Source organism: Orcinus orca, chromosome 19 (genome assembly GCF_937001465.1).
Source record: "Orcinus orca chromosome 19, mOrcOrc1.1, whole genome shotgun sequence".
NCBI classification, from domain to species: domain Eukaryota; kingdom Metazoa; phylum Chordata; class Mammalia; order Artiodactyla; family Delphinidae; genus Orcinus; species Orcinus orca.
The window spans coordinates 6,906,148-6,925,606 of record NC_064577.1 but is presented as its reverse complement, the minus strand read 5'-3'; the positions used below and the strand labels follow the sequence as shown (position 1 = coordinate 6,925,606).

Below are 19,459 nucleotides of genomic sequence, written 5' to 3'. Positions count from 1 at the left end.
ATGCAGGGGGCGCAGGTTCGATCCGGGGTCGGGGAACTAACCCACATGCCATGCGGTGCGGGCAAAAAAAAAGAAAAAGAAATCCTGAACTTTACTTAATAGGTTTATTGTTGGCCATGATATCAGTGTTGTCAATCTGTAAACAAGGATCTCACTGTATGACGTGAGGGATGTAAATATGCAATGGGGACAGCAAGGAAGTACCCTGTGATACTGGTTCTAAATTGAACATATCACTGTGAGCTCAAGATGAAAAAACAAAAAATTAAATTTCTTAGTTCTGTCTACTGAAAGTATCTGGAAGCAATGACAACCCTAGCAATAAGCACAATTTATGCCCAGAGTTTGGTTTCTAAATACCATTTCTGCACTAAATGGAAACAGGGCTTCTTAGAGAAACAGCTGATTCCAAGACTGGGCCAAGGAAAGGGCAATTTGAGCTTGAGCACTTTGCTGTGTCAGAAAAGCAAGGAGATACTCATAGAACGTTGGGGGCATGTTAAAAGGACCCAAGAGCCATCTTGAAAAGGATCTCATTTACCGAGTTCGGCATAATTAGAGTACTAAAAACAATTATGCAGTTAATGAACTACAGCATTTTTGAAAAATCCATGAGTCTAAAGTGATACTAAAAGCGGGGGGGGGGGCACAAAGGTGTCTTCTTTATAAAAGAATGAGGGGTAGGACTTCCCTGGTGGTGCAGTGGTTGAGAATCTGCTTGCCAATGCAGGGGACATGGGTTCGATCCCTGGTCCGGGAAGATCCCACATGCTGTGGAGCAACTAAGCCCATACACCACAACTACTGAGCCTGTGCTCTAGAGCCCATGAGCCACAACTACTGAGCCCATGTGCCACAACTACTGAAGCCCACGCGCCTAGAGCCCGTGCTCTGCAACAAGAAGTCACGATAATGACAAGCCTGCACACCGCAACGAAGAGTAGCGCCTGCTCGCGGCAACTAGAGAAAGCCCGCGTGCAGCAACAAAGACCCAGTGCAGCCAAAAATACAATAAAGAAAGAAAGAAAGAAATTTATAAAAAAAAGAAAGAATGAGGGGTAGATGATGGGCATTCATTGTACTATTGGGAATGGAGAGAATAAGTCTTAACCCATTTCCTTGTCAAGGAATCTAAACTACGGTTCTTCAAATTGTTGGTTCTTGAATGTGCAAATGTTGGGGAGTGCTAAATTAGATAGATCCGTGTTATTTCTCCAAGTTGACAATGTACACATCCTTTGGCCTAGCAATCCCAATTCTACAAGTTTATCCTACAGATACACACGCATGAGTGTGCAAAAATGTATGTGCAAGAATGTTTATCATAGTGTTATTTGAAATATCAAAAGACTAGGGGAGAGGAGAAACATTCTTTATAGAGGCCTGGGCAAGTAAATCATGCTATATTCATTCAATGGAATACAATGCTAGGATTTCAAAGATTGAAGCAAGTCAGCATGTGCTGAAAGGAAAAGATTGTCAAGATACAGAATTAAGGTTTTTTTTGTTTTTTTTTTTTTGTGGTACGCGGGCCTCTCACTGCTGTGGCCTCTCCCGTTGCGGAGCACAGGCTCCGGATGCGCAGGCTCAGCGGCCATGGCTCACAGGCCCAGCTGCTCCGTGGCATGTGGGATCTTCATGGATCGGGGCACGAACCCGTGTCCCCTGCATCGGCAGGCAGACTCCCAACCACTGCGCCACCAGGGAAGCCTCCAGAATTAAGTTTTTTACAAATCAAGGGTTTTTTGTAAATAAGATAGACATTATGCATACATATATGTGTGTTTAGAAAAGCATTGAGAAGGATGTATTATACATATATATTCATATTTTAGGGGGATGTGTGGTTATCAAATTATACCTCTGTTTTATCCTTCAGTACAGCTTAGAAGGTTTAACCATGTGCATGCAGTTCTACTTCTATAATTTAAGAAAAAGGGAGGGGCTTCCCTGGTGGCGCAGTGGTTAAGAATCTGCCTGCCAACGCTGGGGACACGGGTTCGAGCCCTGGTCCGGGAAGATCCCACATGCCACAGAGCAACTAACGCCGTGCGCCACAACTACTGAGCCTGCGCTCTACAGCCCGTGAGCCACAATTACTGAGCCCGCATGCCACAACTACTGAAGCCGACGTGCCGAGAGCCTGTGCTCTCAAGAGAAGCCACCGCAATGAGAAGCCTGCACACCGCAATGAAGAGTAGCCCCCGCTCGCTGCAACTAGAGAAAGCCCGTGCACAGCAACAAAGACCCAACGCAGCCAAAAATAAATAAATTAATTAATTAAAAAAAAAAAAAGAAAGAAAAAGGGAGAAGGCCTCTTCTTTTAGAAAAGTCCTGGCAGCCTCAGAGGTTACTACATCTCAGGCCAGGCCCCATCAAGTAAAGACTTTTTAACTGAATCAGCAATTAAACTGCTGGATATGAGCTAATCTAGTTTACTATCTCAAAATACATACTCTTGGTGAGACAAATGATTTGAACATGGGTCAGGGTAAGGCCAACATTCAAATACTTCTTTGCTGCAAACGCTCAGCTGGTGCCAGCCTCAGGCTGGAGTCAGAACACTTGAGTGGAAACATTTTACAGGAAAGAAAAATGATGCCAGCTTGGTCAGCAAGTTCCCTGGCTTCTCCAGGGAATTCTTTCCAGTCCCTTAAACTGTGTTCAGGGTAGGGCATGCACAGCTTCAAAAATATACCCTCCCTTTGTTGAAAGAAAAATTCAGTAAAACTATGTAGCTAAAAGACACTAATGGCTTTTTCTCAAAGCCTGGGAGAACAGCAGTTTGGTCCTCTTGATACACCCAAATTTGTGATTAAGAGAAAAATAGCTGGGACTTCCCTGGCGGTCCAGTGGTAAAGAATCTGCCTTCCAATGCAGGGGACGCAGGTTCGATCCCTAGTCGGGGAAGTAAGATCCCACATGCCGCAGGGCAACTAAGCCCATGCGCCACAACTACTGAGCTCACACGCCTCAACTAGAGAGCCGGTGTACCCTGGAGCCTGCGCACCACAACTACAGAGCCCACATGCCCTGGAGCCTGCATGCCACAACTAGAGAAGAGAAAACCTGCACGCCACAACTAGAGAGAAGCCCGCGCACCGCAGCCAAAGATCCTGCATGCCTCAACGAAGATCTCGTGTGCCAGCAACTAAGCCCGACGCAGCCAAAAATAAATAAAATAAATAAATCTTTAAAAAAAAGAGAGAAAAATAGCTTAATGTGGGAGACTCAAGTTTAAACAGATGTATTAGCAGTCAATTAACTTGCAAAGGATACGCAGAATATGTCAAAATGTTAGGTGAACATCCTGGATGAGGATTCTGCCTAGTCTTGAAAGACCCTCAGAGTTCCAGGAGCCGGAGCTATTTTGAGGGGCGCCGCGGGAGACGTGCATTTTGTCCTGGGCCAGACTGTGGGGCTTGCTGTGTACCGTCTCCTGGCTGGGCCTCTGCAGTAGCCCCAAGTCTCTGCCTCCATTTTGAGAACCCTTACCTCCATCTCCTACACTGCGGCCACCTGCAGCCCGTGTCACCTTACTAAAACACCTGTTTAAAACCATTTTCTATTTAAAACCCTTCTGACACCTTCAAGATGAAGTCTGCACTCTTTGCCATGTAAGACTTTTGCTCCCATCGCTCTTTCCAGCCGTCTACTTGGATCTTATTTTTGCAACTGTACCTTGGATATTGCAATATTTGCAACTGTACCGCGGACTTCCCTGAACTCACCCCACCCTCTGTCCTCTGCATATGCCGTTCCCTCTGTCTGAATTGCCCTTCCCTGTCCCATTTATCTGACTGCTATTCGTTCATCAGACTTAATAAGAATCTCTGAAATCTCCCTGACCTCATCTCTCTCACACTCTCGTCCAGCCAGCAGAGCGAGGACTGAGCGCACCCTTGCTCTCTCCCTCGTACTCCGTGCCACCGCATCACACAATCCACTTCTCTCCTGTCCCCACTAACACCGAGACTCCTCCAGGAGCAGACACCGTGGTAGCCCCAGTGCCACACAGGCCCTGCGCCGGGTTCACCATCCAGCACGTGTTTGTGGAAGGAGTAAATGAGCAGAGAGGAATATCCAGGAAGGACGAAGAGGACAGATACTTCCCTTTCATCTCAGAAATCACTGCACGAGTGAAAGGTGCAGAGCACACAGAAGCCAGGCCGTTCGGCTCTTCATGGGGTCAGTCGGTCTTTGCAAGGCTGTCCGATCCTTCCAGAAGTGAGCAGGCAGCCAGATGGCACGCCAGCCGCACGCGGGGGCCTTTATCAGGTCTGGACCTTCTCACAGATGAACCTCAAGACTTGGATGAACCCTGTCCACCAGGCAGTCCCGTTTCTCACATCTCTTTTTCCGTTTCATTATTTGTTAATTTCCCATCTCCAATCTGTTCCTCTTTAAAGTGCAAGCAGTCACAACACACACGGGGCTACATCAAAGGCCAGAGTGCCTTGAGGAGGCATCCAGAACAGACAGTGGTCCTGCAGCTCCTGACACTGACTCAGGAGCGTCCCAGCTTCTGACTCACCAGGCACCTGCTCAGCCTCTCTGATCAGGAAGCTCTGGGCAGGCGACTTTAGGTTCCAGGGTGCAGCCTGTCACGTCTCTATTATGATCCAACAAGGGTTTCAGATCTACACAGGTTACAAAGTGGAGGAAGGTTTCTAAAGCGCCAGAAATGGCCCTGAGCTGCAAACGGGATCATTTCCTCAAAGCATTCTGGCAAAAGTTCCTATCCCTGTTCACTTACGTGTATTTTATACTCTGAGTAATATTTCTGCAGCATGTAAACTTAATACGTTAGAAAGAACCTGTAAGAATAATTGTTGTACGTAAGTTTCAATTGAAACACAGCTCTCCAGCTCTACCCACTAGGAAAAGACTTCTCATTTCAAATACTTGGGTCTGTAAATTACCTGGAGAAGTAAGTGAAAAGGAAAGTGTGAAATAGGTAAAATCTTGATGTTTTTTATTTCCTCTACTCTTTTGTATTCTGTGGACAAAATTAAGTGCTAAGTTCTGCCGATTCTCCCACCAAGCGTCTCTCGGGGAACTAGTGACCTCGGTGAAGCATTGCCCCAGTGTCAAAGGTGGCGTGCCTCTGGGAAGGCCAGCTGTCCAGGAAGAGGGGGATGGTACCAGGCAGAGTGCTTGCTTTAAGCCAGTCATTCTCAACCAAGGGTGATTTCATTTTGGTTGTCACAGCTGGGGAGAGAGGTTGCTACTAGCATGTAGTGGGCAGAAGGCAGGGATACTGTTAAATATTCTACAATGCACAGGACACACACACACACACACACACACACACACACACACACACACACACACACACAATTATCTGGCTCAAAACGTCAATAGTGCCAGGGTTGAGAAGCCCTGCTCTAAGCCTCTGCTGGAATTCTTCTGGTTTCCATCTGCTCCTGAATCACTTCCTAACTCCAATTCTCCAACACGGGTATACAGGTAACAGATTAAAGAAAGGAAGGGCAAGTTAACTCAGCAAGTGTCTGGCTCTCTGCCATGTGTTAGCAATAGGGAAAGCACCTTGAATTTATTGTGTAATTTGGAAGACTCACAGGCAAGCCTTAACGGTCTCATTTTTATAATCTGGTAAGAGACAGGTGGCGTAAAGGAACATCATGGAATAGGAAGGGCCAGGTTGAATGGGGAATCCTAGCCCCATAGTGTTTCCTTCTGAGCAAATAGTTTGGAATCACCCACACTTTCGGAGCTTTGATATAGGCTTTGATTTTAAACACAGTGATCTTCACGGCTCTAGTTCTGGAGCCAGGTTTGCAACCAGCATTAATCAAAAGAATATACACCTCTCAGGCCCCTTCCATCAGCAACAGTGCTGAAGACTAGTCTGGCATCATCGCCTCAGTGATGAGATAAACAACAAAATCTATTACTGCTACCAGTCCAAGGCAAGTTTCTAAATCATAACTTTTGCAAATGTAAATCACAGCACATGCATTTTTTTTTTTTTTTTTAAGTTTTGTTTTGGCCACACAGTGTGGCATGTGGGATCTTAGTTCCCGGACCAGGGATCGAAACCGCGTCCCCTGCATTGGCAGCGTGAAGCCTTAACCACTGGACCACCAGGGAAGTCCCATGCATGTTTTTGATAAGCTTCCTCAAGCGGAAAAACTTCAAGTACCCTAGCTAACTGGGAATTACATGTTTTAGCCATGCCCAATCTAGCCATGCTACATTACTGATGAATTCTTAAGAGTTACTCCCAAGCTTGTAAAATGCTTTTGTGAACAACATGTCACAAGGCATCTGTGGTGATATTTACTTTATTTCTTGGGAAACCTGAGGGTGGGAGTATAGGGGAGGAATTGTCAAAATTCGGACATGCCCATGGAAGTATGTTATGCATGGAATTTCATACACCATGTGTGCTGCAGCCAAACAGTAAAAAAAAGTTGAGGGGCTGTGGTTCTAATGCAGAACAAAGAAGGCCTGAAATAATACCAGCTGTAAATGGAAGAGCCTGGGACGGCACGGAGAGTTCCAGTATCAAGTCCTGATCGTTCAGCTAAGCTGCCAAAAACTCAAGGCCAGGACACGGAACCACATCATTAAAACACAGAAAGACAGCCAGAGGGGCGAGCCAGCATGTGTGAGCACTGCACCTATGATGGTAGATTTTCTGTATCAACTTGACCAGGCTACAGGGTAGCCAGATATTTGGTGAAACATTATTCTGGCTGTGTCTGTGTTTCTGGATAAGATGAACATTTGAATCAGTAGACTGAGTAAGCAGATTGCCCTCCCCAATGTGGGTGGGCCTCATCCAACCCACTGAAGGCCTGAATTGAACAAAAGGCTGCGCAAGGGAGAGTTCACTCTCTGTCTGTCTTCCAGCTGGGATATAGGTCTTGTCCTGCTTTTGCACTTGGACTCAGACTAGAACTTACATCACTGGCTGGCTCTCCTCGGTCTCCAGCTCGCCAGGTGCAGATCTTGAGACCTCTCAGCCTCCAGAACTCCATGAGCCAATTCCTCATAATAAATCTCTTCATTTAGAAACATATATATATTTTTTATATATACTAAATATTTTAAATATATTAAATATAGAGAGATAGATCCTATTGGTTCTGTTTCTCTGGAGAACCCAGAGTAACAGAAAGCCCAAATCAATGACTTTTGCAGACCACAGAGAGAGTCTGTCACCTTCAAAATTATACACCGGACAACAGCATACTCTTATTGGAAACTTCTTCCAGCTTCTGCTTATCTGAGGCCTCCTGAGCCCTTGTGCTCGACAGTTTGGGGGAAGTGAAGTTCTACAAGCTTTGTTCACGTTAATAATGATGATGATAATATCCAAATGAGTTTGTAGGAAATTGCCTCCCTCCATCAAAGAAAAAGCAAATCCTCCCACAGTTGATTAAGGAAAAATGTTTAAACCTGCACTTAAACCATTTCCCTGGGGAAAAACAGGAGGCGGTCATTTATTACATAAGACAATGAAAGGGCAGGGGTGGGGTGAGACAACGGGGGTCTCATAAGAATTAACACTTCTCAGTTTCTTTCAATTTTCCAACACTCACTCCTAACACAGAATCATATTCTTCTGCATAAGTTCTCTCCTCTCAAGCACAAGCCCTTTTTCACAGACAAAGGCAACCTGTCATCACTGCAGAGACAGTCCTGCATGAGAACCAGAATCTGCTCTAGATGAATAAATAAATAAATTAGCTGGGACAAACGACAAAAATGACAAGAGGAAAGCATAATTCTGAAGAAACACATTAACAATGCAATTAACATAATGCAATGCATTGTTAAAAAGCAAAATAACATTAGTTACCATTGGTTGAGCACTTTGTCAAGAACCATGTGCTTATTTAGAACAGTGTCTGGGGCTCTGAGTTAGTACAATGTAAGTATTAGCTATTTTTATTATTCAATCTCTTGTTACAAGTTAGAGCAAGTGAAGGGGAAAGAAGAAGAGACATCTGAGCTGCTTTTTGAAGAATGAACTGGATTTTATTAGGCAGGTTGTGAGAAGGATGGGGTAAAGCATCCAAGACAGAGAGAGAGGCAGGGTAAAGCCTAGCACGTTTTGGGGGAACTGCAAGTTTTTAGGACCGTGAAATACAAACTTTCGGAGGCTAGTAAGGAGGGTGGGGAGCAGTGGGAGACTGAGTCATATGGGCTGACAAGTGTGACTCTAATTGACGTCATCATTGAAACAAACTATTGGAAACGAGGCCAGACCTAGAAAACCTGGGCTGCACTCTGGGGACATAGTCTGAAGGGGGAGATAGACAAGAACTAACTAGAACATGGGTGACGGATGCCATAACAGAGATCTGTAGAGCAAAGTGATACACACAGCAAAGGGAAGGTTTCTTAGAGTCAGTGACGGCTGAAGGGACAATGGATACAGCTTACTTTGAGCACAACTTCACCAGACAGAGAAGAAGGGAAGGGCACCCCTGGTGGAGGAATCAGCACGCACAAAGGTGCAAAGGTGTAACAGCAGGTGGTGGTTTGAGGATCTTTGGTGCAGATCAGTGTGGTAGAGGGTAGTGGCAAGGTGAGAGGGCAAGGAAGCAAGGTGGGGCTCGGTGGTAGGAGGCATTGGAGTCCATGCCAAGTTCTGGACTTAATCCGTCAACAATGAAGGTTTGTATGTAGGGCAGTGACATGAACAACTGATGTTGTAGAAAGGTCATCCTGGGAGTTGTGTAGAGGGGGTGAGACTGGAGGTCAGTGGACTAGTTAAGGGATTACTAAAACAATGGCACTGGGATCTAACTAGATTCAGAGAATGGGGGGAGTTGAGAAATGCCAAAGTTTGTAGCTTGGGTAAATGGTCAGTATAACCTTGTTAGCAGAGTTAACCAGAGCTTGAAAAAGCAGGTAGAGTCAGTTAAAAGCTCAACTATTTGTTGAATGAATGAATGAAAGAATGGGTGGGTAGAGAGAGAAGGAGAGAACAAAGTGGAGGAAAAACTGGTGGAGGCTGGGGAATGAGCTTGGTTTTGGACCAGGGAACCGGAGGCCTCTCCAGCAACCAGGTAAGGACGCCCCTGGCTGAGTGATGAGTGGGAGATGTTGCCTTTCCCCATCCTGGGAGGCTACATCTTACATGCAGAAGAGCTAGAGGGGAAGAGCCTCTTGCAACTGCCTCTTTTTGGCCTCCAATGAGGGGGGTCAGCAAAAAGGATGATTCAGAAGAAAGAACTTGGCTAGGTATGTGTCTTTCAAGCCAAAGGGCTCTAGAAGCTTCTCTCACAGGTATGGAATTCAACCACAGTGCCCACTGTGGGGAAGCACTGTTTTGGTCCAAGAAGAAAATGACGAACAAAATGACATTAAGACCAAGCAATTCATCTTTCAAATAGAATCTCTGAGCCGTATTTTGTTTGGTTAAGAATGGAAATTCCACTTTTATTCCAAGCAAATCTTCTGACGCACCAAACTCAAGGATGAGGTTTCATTCAAGAAAAAAAATTTTAAAAAAATTTATTTTAGGGCTTCCCTGGTGACGCAGTGGTTGAGAGTCCGCCTGCGGATGCAGGGGACACGGGTTCGTGCCCCGGTCCGGGAAGATCCCACATGCCGCAGAGCGACTGGTTCCATGAGCCATGGCCGCTGAGCCTGAGCGTCCGGAGCCTGTGCTCTGCAACAGGAGAGGCCACAACAGTGACAGGCCCGCGTATTGGGGAAAAAAAAAAAAAAATTATTTTATTTATTTATTTTTGGCTGCATTGGGTCTTTGTTGCTGCGCGCGGGCTTTCTCTAGTTGTGGCGAGTGGGGGCTACTCTTTGTTGTGGTACGCGGGCTTCTCACTGCGGTGGCTTCTCTTGTTGAGGAGCACGGGTTCTAGGCGCACGGGCTTCAGTAGTTGTGGCTCGTGGGCTCTAGAGCACAGGCTCAGTAGTTGTGGCACACGGGCTTAGCTGCTCCGCAGCATGTGGGATCTTCCCGACCAGGACTTGAACCCGTGTCCCCTACATTGGCAGGCAGATTCTTAACCGTTGCGCCACCAGGGAAGCACTAAGAAATTTTTTAAACAATGAGATCACAGTGATTTTTAAAAAATCATCATCGGGGGGGGGGGTGGTCTTATCATTCAGGGCATAATTCCTAATCCTGGTCTCTGAAGACAACACACAGCCTTGAGCGAATCATTCTCTTTTTTTTTTGCAGGGGTGGGGGGGGTGGGGGGCGTTTATTTTCTCATATGTAAAATTAAAGAATTTAATTAAATAACTTTGGATTAACTACCAGGGCTGAGGTTTATGATAAGATTGTGATTAGGGGCACATAAAAGGAGAAAAATATCTTAATAACTGCTTTTTTATTGCCTGTTGGAGCCTTTCTCAGTAAACTAATAAATTGCACTTTTCCTGGAGAGAAAAATCTTGGAAATGACCCATTTCCCCAATAGGAGATCATTTCCTGTAATTCACATGTGGTAGAGTTAAGAAAGATCATTTGAACTTAGCTCAGATAGGTCAGGGAGAAAATTCAAAATAAGTATTTATTTTTCTGATTAAAACCAAACAATCAGACTCAAAATAGGGAGGCCATAGAAAAGCCACAGAATCTTCCAAGTGGCTGCGAGCTGCACACACAAAGACCTCTACTAATGGCAAGAAGAAGCAGGGAAAAGAGGGAAAGGTGCTTCCCCTGCTCCCCCAAGGGGGCAGAGCTGGGGTCTGTTGGTCAAATTCCTTACACATTAAGAAGCAGAGCATCCTTTTGGCCAAAAGAGTAAGTTGATTGTGAAAGACAGATACTTCCAACTGGAAACTAACTAAGGCATTTGGTCTGAAACTAGGATAAGGCTATCTGAAATGTGGCCCTTCAATGAGGTTGATCAGACCGGGGTCCACTGGCTCAAACACGTGGAAATTTCTCCCTCCCTTTCTGCTCCCTCTATGCCAGGTGGCATGAGCCTCACCTCTGCTCACACTCTAAACAATCAGAAAGTGTTAGGTATTAGAGTGAGGTACAGAACAAAGGACAGAACATCAGCTGGAGTCTGAATGGTTGTGGAATGTCTTCCTGGGAAAAGTGAGACTGAAAATAGGTCTGAAAGTGAAAAAGAGTCCTAAAGGTGAAAGGCAGAACAAGGAAGCTTGTCCAAAACAACAGAAGGTGAAAGAAAACACTTAGGATGAAAGCCTCAGGGTGCTGAAAGATTTCTTACGACACAAAAGCACCCATCCTTAATGAAAAGTCTGACAAATGTGACTTCATTTTAAGATTAATACCTAATTCTATTTACATAAAACTCCCAAACAGCCAAAACTAAACCACAGTGCTTAGGAAAGCACGCTTAGGTTGAGAATTCTGGACAGAGGCAAGGAAATGACTGCCATTCAGGGGGATGGCTCCCTTTGAAAGCGAGGAAGGCCTTGTGCCAGGAGAGGGGCACATGGGAGGCTTTGACAGTACGACAAAGGTCTATTTCTTGATTTAGATGCAGTCATATGGGAGTTCACCTCATAATAACGCATTAACTCGCTCATTTATGTCTTGTGCACTTTTCTGTATGCATGTTATACTGGACATAAAGGTTTTAAGAAAAAAAAAAGTGAAGGGGAATCAGACAGCTGAACTACAGAACATATGACCCCAAAGAGCCTCTACACAAGTTCAAGAAGAGCCAGTAAGCACAAGTGAACCTACCTACAAAACAGAAACAGACTCACAGACATAGAGAACAGACTTGTGGTTGCCAAGGGGGAGGGGAGAGGGGGAAGGATGGACTGGGAGTTTGGGGTTAGTAGATGCAAACTATTACATATAGGATGGATAAACAACAAGGTCCTACTGTATAGCACAGGGAACTATATCCAGTCTCCTGGGATAAACCATAATGGAAAAGAATACCAAAAAAACAATGTATATATATGTATAACTGAGTCACTTTGCTGTACAGCAGAAATTAGCACAACATTGTAAATCAACTATACTTCAATTAAAAAAAATTTTTTTGAAGAAAAAAAAAGAAAAAGAGCCAGTAAGGATAAAAAGGAGCTAGCTTGTCTTCTGTCAGTGATGATCAAAATTCAGACAAAGGTCATTCAAACAACCATAAAAAAAGTATTACTACGGAATTATTAATTTTTAAGGTGTGATAATGATATTTTGGTTGTGTGTGTGTGTGCGTGTGTTTTGAAGAAGTCCTTATCTTTTAGAAATAGCAAAACATTCATGATGGAAATGATAGGACATCTGGGATTTGCTTTAAAATAAGCTGGGGAGGAGGTGTTAGTGCAGGTGAATGTGGAACAAGCAGTACTGGCTGTGAACAGCTGAGGCGGGGTGATGAGGGTTCCTTATAATATCCTCTCCACTGTGAAAACGTGAAGTTTGGAATTTAACATCGTTTTTTTAAAAAGAAGGCAAAAAAAAAAAAGAAGGTAAGGGAATACTATCTTGGAAAGATTCTAATACTGGTTGTTCAATAACTGGGAAGAACTCTCCTTGGCACCACAAATAAACATATTTCTTAACATACAGAGGGGGTCATGTGCCTACGTGGGTACTGCTCAGCTCCAATCCCTGCCTAGAACAAGAGTCAGCAACAGTGCCTCTCACACACATCGTCGTATTTAATCCCCAAAATAGCCCGGAAAGGTGGGCATCATCATCATCCCCATGTTCATATATAAGAAAACTGAGGTTAAGAGAGGCTAAGTGACATTTTTTACGGAGCCAGAGCCACTGATAAAGCTAGAACAGAAAGCAAAACCTCCACTCTGTTGTTATTTCAACAACAGAAATAAGTGATTATAATAACTAAAGCCTGTTACATCTTATAACTTCCTGACAAGAATCTGAAAATGCCTCTAACACTTAGTGCCTCCAGATGGGTAGAACCAAGTGATGTGAAAACCAAAAACTTATGCAAATGTGTATCTGACAAAGGATTCCTACCCGGACTACATAAAGAACTCTTACAAATCAACAACAGAAAGATGAACAGCCCAATAAAAAACGGGCAACAGATCTGAACAGACACTTCAAAAAAGAAACAGGTGGCTGGCCAAAATAAGCATATGGAAAGGTGCTCCACATCATAGCCACCAGGGAAATGCAAATGAAACCCACGTCACACACACAAGAAGAGCGTAAGACTGGCAACACCAAAGGCTGCCGAGGAGTGGGAACAAAGGGAACTCTCACACACTGCTGGTGGGAGTAAAGATGGTACAACCAGGGCTTCCCTGGTGGTGCAGTGGTTGGGGGTCCGCCTGCCGATGCGGGGGAGGCGGGTTCGTGCCCCGGTCCGGGAAGATCCCACATGCCGCGGGGCGGCTGGGCCCATGGCCGTTGAGCCTGTGTGTCCAGAGCCTGTGCTCCGCGGCGGGGGAGGCCGCAGCGGTGGGAGGCCCGCGTACCGCAAAAAAAAAAAAAAAAAAAAAAAAAAAAAAGATGGTACAACCACTTCGGCGAATTGTTATAAACGTAAATATACATTTACTCTATAACCCTACAATACTACTCATAGGTATTCACCCAGAGAAAATGAAAAATATATCCATAAAGAGAATTATACAAGAATGTTTGTAGCAGCCCTCCCCCATCCCAAACTGGAAACAATTCACACCTCCATCCACAGAAGAATGGTGAAATTGTGACATGAGTGTTCATTCAATGGAATACTTCTCAGCAATAACAAACAGCACACTATTGATACATGCAACAACATGGACTATCCTTATGAACATTAAATGCATATGAATGACTCCATTTATGACATTCTAGAACAGGAAGAACTAAATTATAGTGACAAAAGACCAAAAGTGATGGGGGGTGGGGAGGACCAGTTGACTGGAAAGGAGCATAAGAGAACTTTCTAGAGAGACAGAAATGTTCTATATCTTGTTTTGAATGATATTTACATAACAGTTGTCCAAACACATTGAACTAAATACTTAAGATCTATGCATTTTATTGTATTAAATTACACCAAAACAAAACAAAGCAAAAGAACACATGCCAAAAAGAAAAAGAAAAACCAAACCTTTGTTCCTCCATCGAGGGGTAAGTAATTGAGAATGCCAGAGTAAACACGTGGGGCCTGCCAGCTGGGCGTGTTCGCTTTGCCCTGTGCGAACACCTCCCCTCCCTATCTTTCTCTGTGATTATTCCCTGTCTCTTTGAATGGCACCAGCTACCCTCCACCCAGTTTCCCAAGCCAGAAGACTGGGAGTCCAGCCATACTCATCCCTCTTCTTCACTTCTACTCAATCACATCCACTCCTGAATCTAACCGCCCCTACCCACTGCCTGCCCTCCATCCCAGCTGCCTCCTGACCATTTCCAGGCTGACTTTCCAATCTGTCCTCATCCCAAAACAAAATCCTCTACCTAACATCCTTTTGTTGTTCCTGGTCACCCTGAGGATAAGGACCAAACTCCTCAGCAAGATAAGCAAAGGCAGTCAGTACCCTTCGTGCATCAAACAACTCTTTGCTTCAGATGTTACAGCTGCCTGGGGCACCCTCCTCCCCCTTAATGCTCCCCTATCTTCACACCTGTCCACCTGGTGAGTTCCTGTTCTTCCTTAAGACTTAGATCAAGCAACACCTATTCCCACAAGCCTCTCTCCTAAGCATCCCTCCTCGGCCCTCTGCCTCAGACATCCCCTTACACTGGCACATGGCTTATATGCTTACAAAACGGCTTACATGACAGGGCCAGGCACCGGGTGTGAGCACATTACATATGTTAGCTCATTTAATAGCAATTAACACTCTGCACAGTGATGATTGGTTTTCTTTTGTCTAAACGGACTCAACTGTAAATAGGGGTTATTCTGTTCAACTAGGACCTTTTCAAGCACTAGGAAAATATAGGTACCAGCTTAACTCTTTGCTGAATAAATGAGGGTCACACAGTGAAGGCCTGAAACGGTTTGCATGTCATTTTACTTCGACAAGCAAAGTGAACATAGAGGACATCCAGGCAAGACGCCAAGGCTGCTACCTGGCTTGCTGGGGCAAAACCCAACTGCACCCGAACGATTTTTTAGGCATACGTCACTCGCCACACCCAACCATCTGGTGTCTCTAGGGCTCTAACAACCAAACTCCTACAACCACCTTGTACAAAGTACCTACTGTATACCTTGCACTGTCCTGGTCTCTCACGTGATCTAACCCCTGCCACAGCTGGAAAGGTAGGCATCACCATCATCCCCATGTTTATGTACAAGAAAATTGAGGTTCAGAGAGGTTAAGTAACTTTGTTTAAAGGATCAGAGCCACGGAATGGTAAAGTCTAGAACAAAAAGCAGTTCTAAGGCCAAAAACCTACCTTGTTCCCACTCACCACTCTGCTTCCCGGGAAGACAAAAATGGGAAACCTTGAGAAATGGTTTCTCAAGGTTTCTCAATGGCTGCCTTGAGACAATGTTTTTTTGAGTCACTGTTATATGGATGTATATCCCCTTTTTGTAGAATGGGAAACCCAAACTCACTATGACTCTGTGACCTTGCTGAGGCCACTCGAAGAGCAGTGACAGGAGCGAGGCAGGAGTGAGGTCTGTTCTGCACCGCCAGGCGGCTGCCAAACGGCTGAACAGCAGGTCCCTAACTCCATGCTCACCCCACGCATCACATTTCTTACCTGCTCAAACCCACCCTATAGCTGCGAGTTACAGTGACCAACTGGGCTTGTTGGGCTTAAGGTACAGAATTTCTAGAAAACTAGGGATATGATGACAATATGTTTATAGTCTCTAGTGGCTCTGGATTAAAATAGCAAAAATCTTTAAAGCCAAAAGCCTAGTAGGTAAAGACCACAGAACTAAGCAGAAAATGTTTTGCATGAGTATTGCCTTAAGGGACAGGGGATGTGCTGGAGGTCATTCTGGGAGGAGAAGCTCCTCTAGAAGGAGGATCTAGAAGACACTTGTGGGAAGCTGTTTGTTTAAGGCGAGGCTGACTCTATTGACCACGGAGGATGTGAGGAGGCCATCAGTTCGCACCCTCCCAAGAGGTGATAGGAAGCGGAGAGCTGGGCTGATGGAACTGTGATCCCATGCAGCATGGAGCCTGCAGAACCCAGAGCATGTGAGGAAAGTGAGCTGGACTCTGCTTTGCCATGAGTAACCATGAGATGCAAGCCAACGCGGGCCCCCAGAGCCAGGCCCTGGAGCACCAGGAGGAAGCTGGCAGGTGGGTGGTCCCATCTCTCCTGAGGAAGGGCGGGTGGGTGAGAGAAAGATCTCTAAGAAATCGATCCAGCCTCTTCCTCCTCCATTGTGTCTTGGACATCAATTCATAGAATATGAAATTCCCGTTTTTAAATGAAAAAAAAAAAAAAGGACTATTTGCTAACCTCTCCTTCGTCCTTCATACCAACATGTGCAGGAACTGGGCCAATGAGGACAGGAAGGTAAAGACTGGGAGTGAGAAGAGAGCTGATCTGGATAAAGAAGCCTGACCCTCTGTTACTATCCTAGTTTCTCAGACGTGGAAACACCCTGTTCACAGCTGAGGCCTAGGCCTCTCCTTCTCTCTCTTTTCTCCACTTTTTTCCCTGAGCCCCCTGGGCAGAAGCTGCTCCCTGGCTGTTGTAAAAGTAGTCTTTGTTTTTGGAGTTCAACCAGCATGGGCCTTGAATTTCCATTACATCCACAGCTCCAAACTCCTCCTACAGCACCTTCCCGACCTCAGGCTAAAGAAAGAAAACAGCCGGCCAAAAGCAACCTGGGCTAAGACACTAAAAGCTCCTCTCCAAAGAGATCACCTATGAGGAGACCCTCCGGAATCCTCTCCCAAAAGCAGGCACCACCCTGGGAGAACCAGAAATTCCCGTATAGACAAGCATGGAAGAAAGCTCCCTTAGTAAAGAGTTCGGGGGTGACTGAACCCCAGAGGTCAAGGTACAAAAATGGGTTCAGCAAGGCCACAGGACCTCGGCCTGGTGAGTGGGATGAGTACATCTAAAAACAGACTCGGGTCTCCGTGGGTGGTGGTGTAGGGGCGTGGTCAGCAAAGAGCGGAGAAAATCAGGGTTCACAGAAGCAAGTTCTGGAAGTATGCCTGGCACTGCCTGGGGGACAGAAATTCAGTGGTCACAGGAGCTGGGGACAGGTCAGGGGAAATGTCCCTCCACCTCTCCATCCACCTGCCTAAAAATCCCTCTGGTTCCTAGTTTGGTTTCTAGTCCCCTAGATAACGGGGAAATGCATGGTCCTGGGTGGGGATACAGATGTTCAGATACCAGAAAAGGGACGGATGGCCCCTTGTGAATCAATAAACTAGCCTGAGCTGATGTCTCATCACCTCTGTTTCTCATCACCTCTGGAGGTCCTGCTAAAACATGTTTCTAGAATGTGCACAAATAGTTCTCAAGCAGCTGTATCCCAAACACCAATCTAGAACCTAGGGAACCAGAGATCAAAAACATGGTTTCCATACTCTCATATCTGATTAATCCACCCCAATAAAGTCACCCAGTGAATTAAAGATCCCAGTAGAGAGGTGGCTGACCTCAGCTTGCTAATAGCCATACACTGCTTGCCCGAGCTGCCCACTGTCCTGTACACAATGAAAATGAAGTATTAAAACCTGTTATTTTTTATTATTATTAACTTGTGGGGTTTCCCCCTCAGATGTATAGCTGAGGACAAGGAAGAAAGACTGAGGTATGGATGAAAGGAGTCTGGCAAGTGCCGTCTCAGTTAGGGGTGAGAGAGGCAGCTAAGATGAAGCAGTCTGCGTGAGATGAGCTGGTATAAGGGAGAATCCCAAGGAAAGGGTCTTGTCACAATGATGGGTCCCACACAGATCACGTGAGGCTTGGATGGTGACTGTATGTGCAGGTCTGAGCAGGAGGCAGACACTAAGAGGGTTAAGGGTTCCATAGTCTTCCATTTCTCAGCCACGAATAGTCTCTGGAATTAAATGGCTTTTTCCTTTTCTTTTTGCAGCTGCTCCATTCTGAAGACAGGCTCTATGCCCACCTGGGGACTACGATACATGCTTTTCATGCCCCTTAGGAAATCCTAAACAAAAGCTCAAACACAGCTCAAAACCCTGGCTGGGAACCACACAAAAGACAGAAAGAGGCTGACATGAGGTGGGGTCCATCAGAAGTTGAAGGCTCCGCATTCGACCCTTCACATTCTGATCTCAGTGCAGGATTTCTCAACCAGAGCTTTCGGGTCCCAAGCGTAAGGCAGACTGGACTGCTGCCAGGAAACTATGCAAGGCTATGTTCTTGTACAGAATCTTTCCAGCATTATTCTTGGCTCTGCTAACATTGCTTTGGCTTTAAAAAATCAATAAATAAAGCAAGCAGAAGGTCCCCTCACAACCAGGGCTGGACCAAAGATACTCCTTTCCAAGCCAAAGGAGTATCTAGTCCAAGGAGGTATATTCTGCTGGATACCTGATACCTTCACATGATTTTTCCTTGGGAGGGCCAGCAGTACCCAGGTGACTTTGCTACATGAGATCAGTGTTGCTAGGCTACCAGAAATCACTGTGGTAAGGGAACAGCCAAGGATTCCAGGGCCGGGGCGGTGGGGGCGGTGGGGGCGGTGGGGGGGGGATCAGCAGGAGAAAGGGATGCGAGGACAGGAAATAAAGTCCCAATGACACAATGACTTTTAAGGCTCTGAAGGGAAATTGCTGGACCCTGAAAGTTTCAGTTCTAGAAAGTGGATCAAAATCCTTTCCAGTGATCTTGAAAGATACTACATAAAGAAAGTGTACAAATAACAGCTCTTACTCCTCTGGGTGCTTTGAATCCTGACCTAAATCAAAAGGAAGAACGCCTTGATCTCATTCTAGTATTTATTCTAACATTTTTGCTTGACAGTCTGGGTACAACAAACAAACTTTTATCTAGTAGGAGCTCAGTAAATACTGGTTAGTGGACTGGCCAGGACCCTCCCAGGGAAGAGACCACAGCAGTGAAGGATCAACAGGAGAAAGAGAGGATGTGTGCAAGTTCTGCAGCAACAGGGCAGCGTGTGATTCGTGGGTGTGATGCAGGAAGCTCTTGTCACCAAGTCAACAAGGATACCTCCTCCTGCACCACGTATTTGGAGATTTTCCAACTCCCAGGCATTTTCAGTCCTTTACTCCTTCCACTAACAACCCACAGCTTACTTCTGAGTGACGAGGCCAAGAAAAGAATCTACTTTGTCAGAACCAGCCATAGGTAAACAAATACAAAGCAAGTGTGTGCTAGCCAATTATATAATAAAACAGAAATGCAGGCTCGTGGCAGCTACGTGACCCAGTGTTTCCATCCACTTGATGTAGGTGAACCTCCATTACTGAGATGGCTTCTGGCGAGGGTGAAAAGAAGAAGGTTTTCCATGTGTTTCTATGAGCCTTCTCTACCTCCTTTTTCGTAAGGAAAAGCAAAATGCCATTAAACCCAATTCACATTCAGTGGGAAGAAGTGTAGTCAAGTAGAAAGAACTTAGGCTGATGTCACAGAGGC

At 45.4% G+C, this 19,459-nt stretch overlaps 1 protein-coding gene and 1 long non-coding RNA gene across 5 annotated transcripts in view; one reads left to right on the top strand and one right to left on the bottom strand.

Moving 5' to 3' along the window:
- Positions 1 to 19,459, bottom strand: part of NXN (nucleoredoxin) — a 141,548-nt gene that overhangs the window by 48,554 nt on the left and 73,535 nt on the right. The gene's annotated exons all lie outside the window — the stretch shown is intronic.
- Positions 714 to 19,459, top strand: part of LOC125962089 (uncharacterized) — a 279,527-nt gene continuing 260,781 nt past the window's right edge. Inside the window, exon 1 of the long non-coding RNA XR_007473489.1 lies at positions 714 to 903. This is a non-coding gene — a long non-coding RNA (uncharacterized LOC125962089). The remainder of the gene's footprint in view (positions 904 to 19,459) is intronic.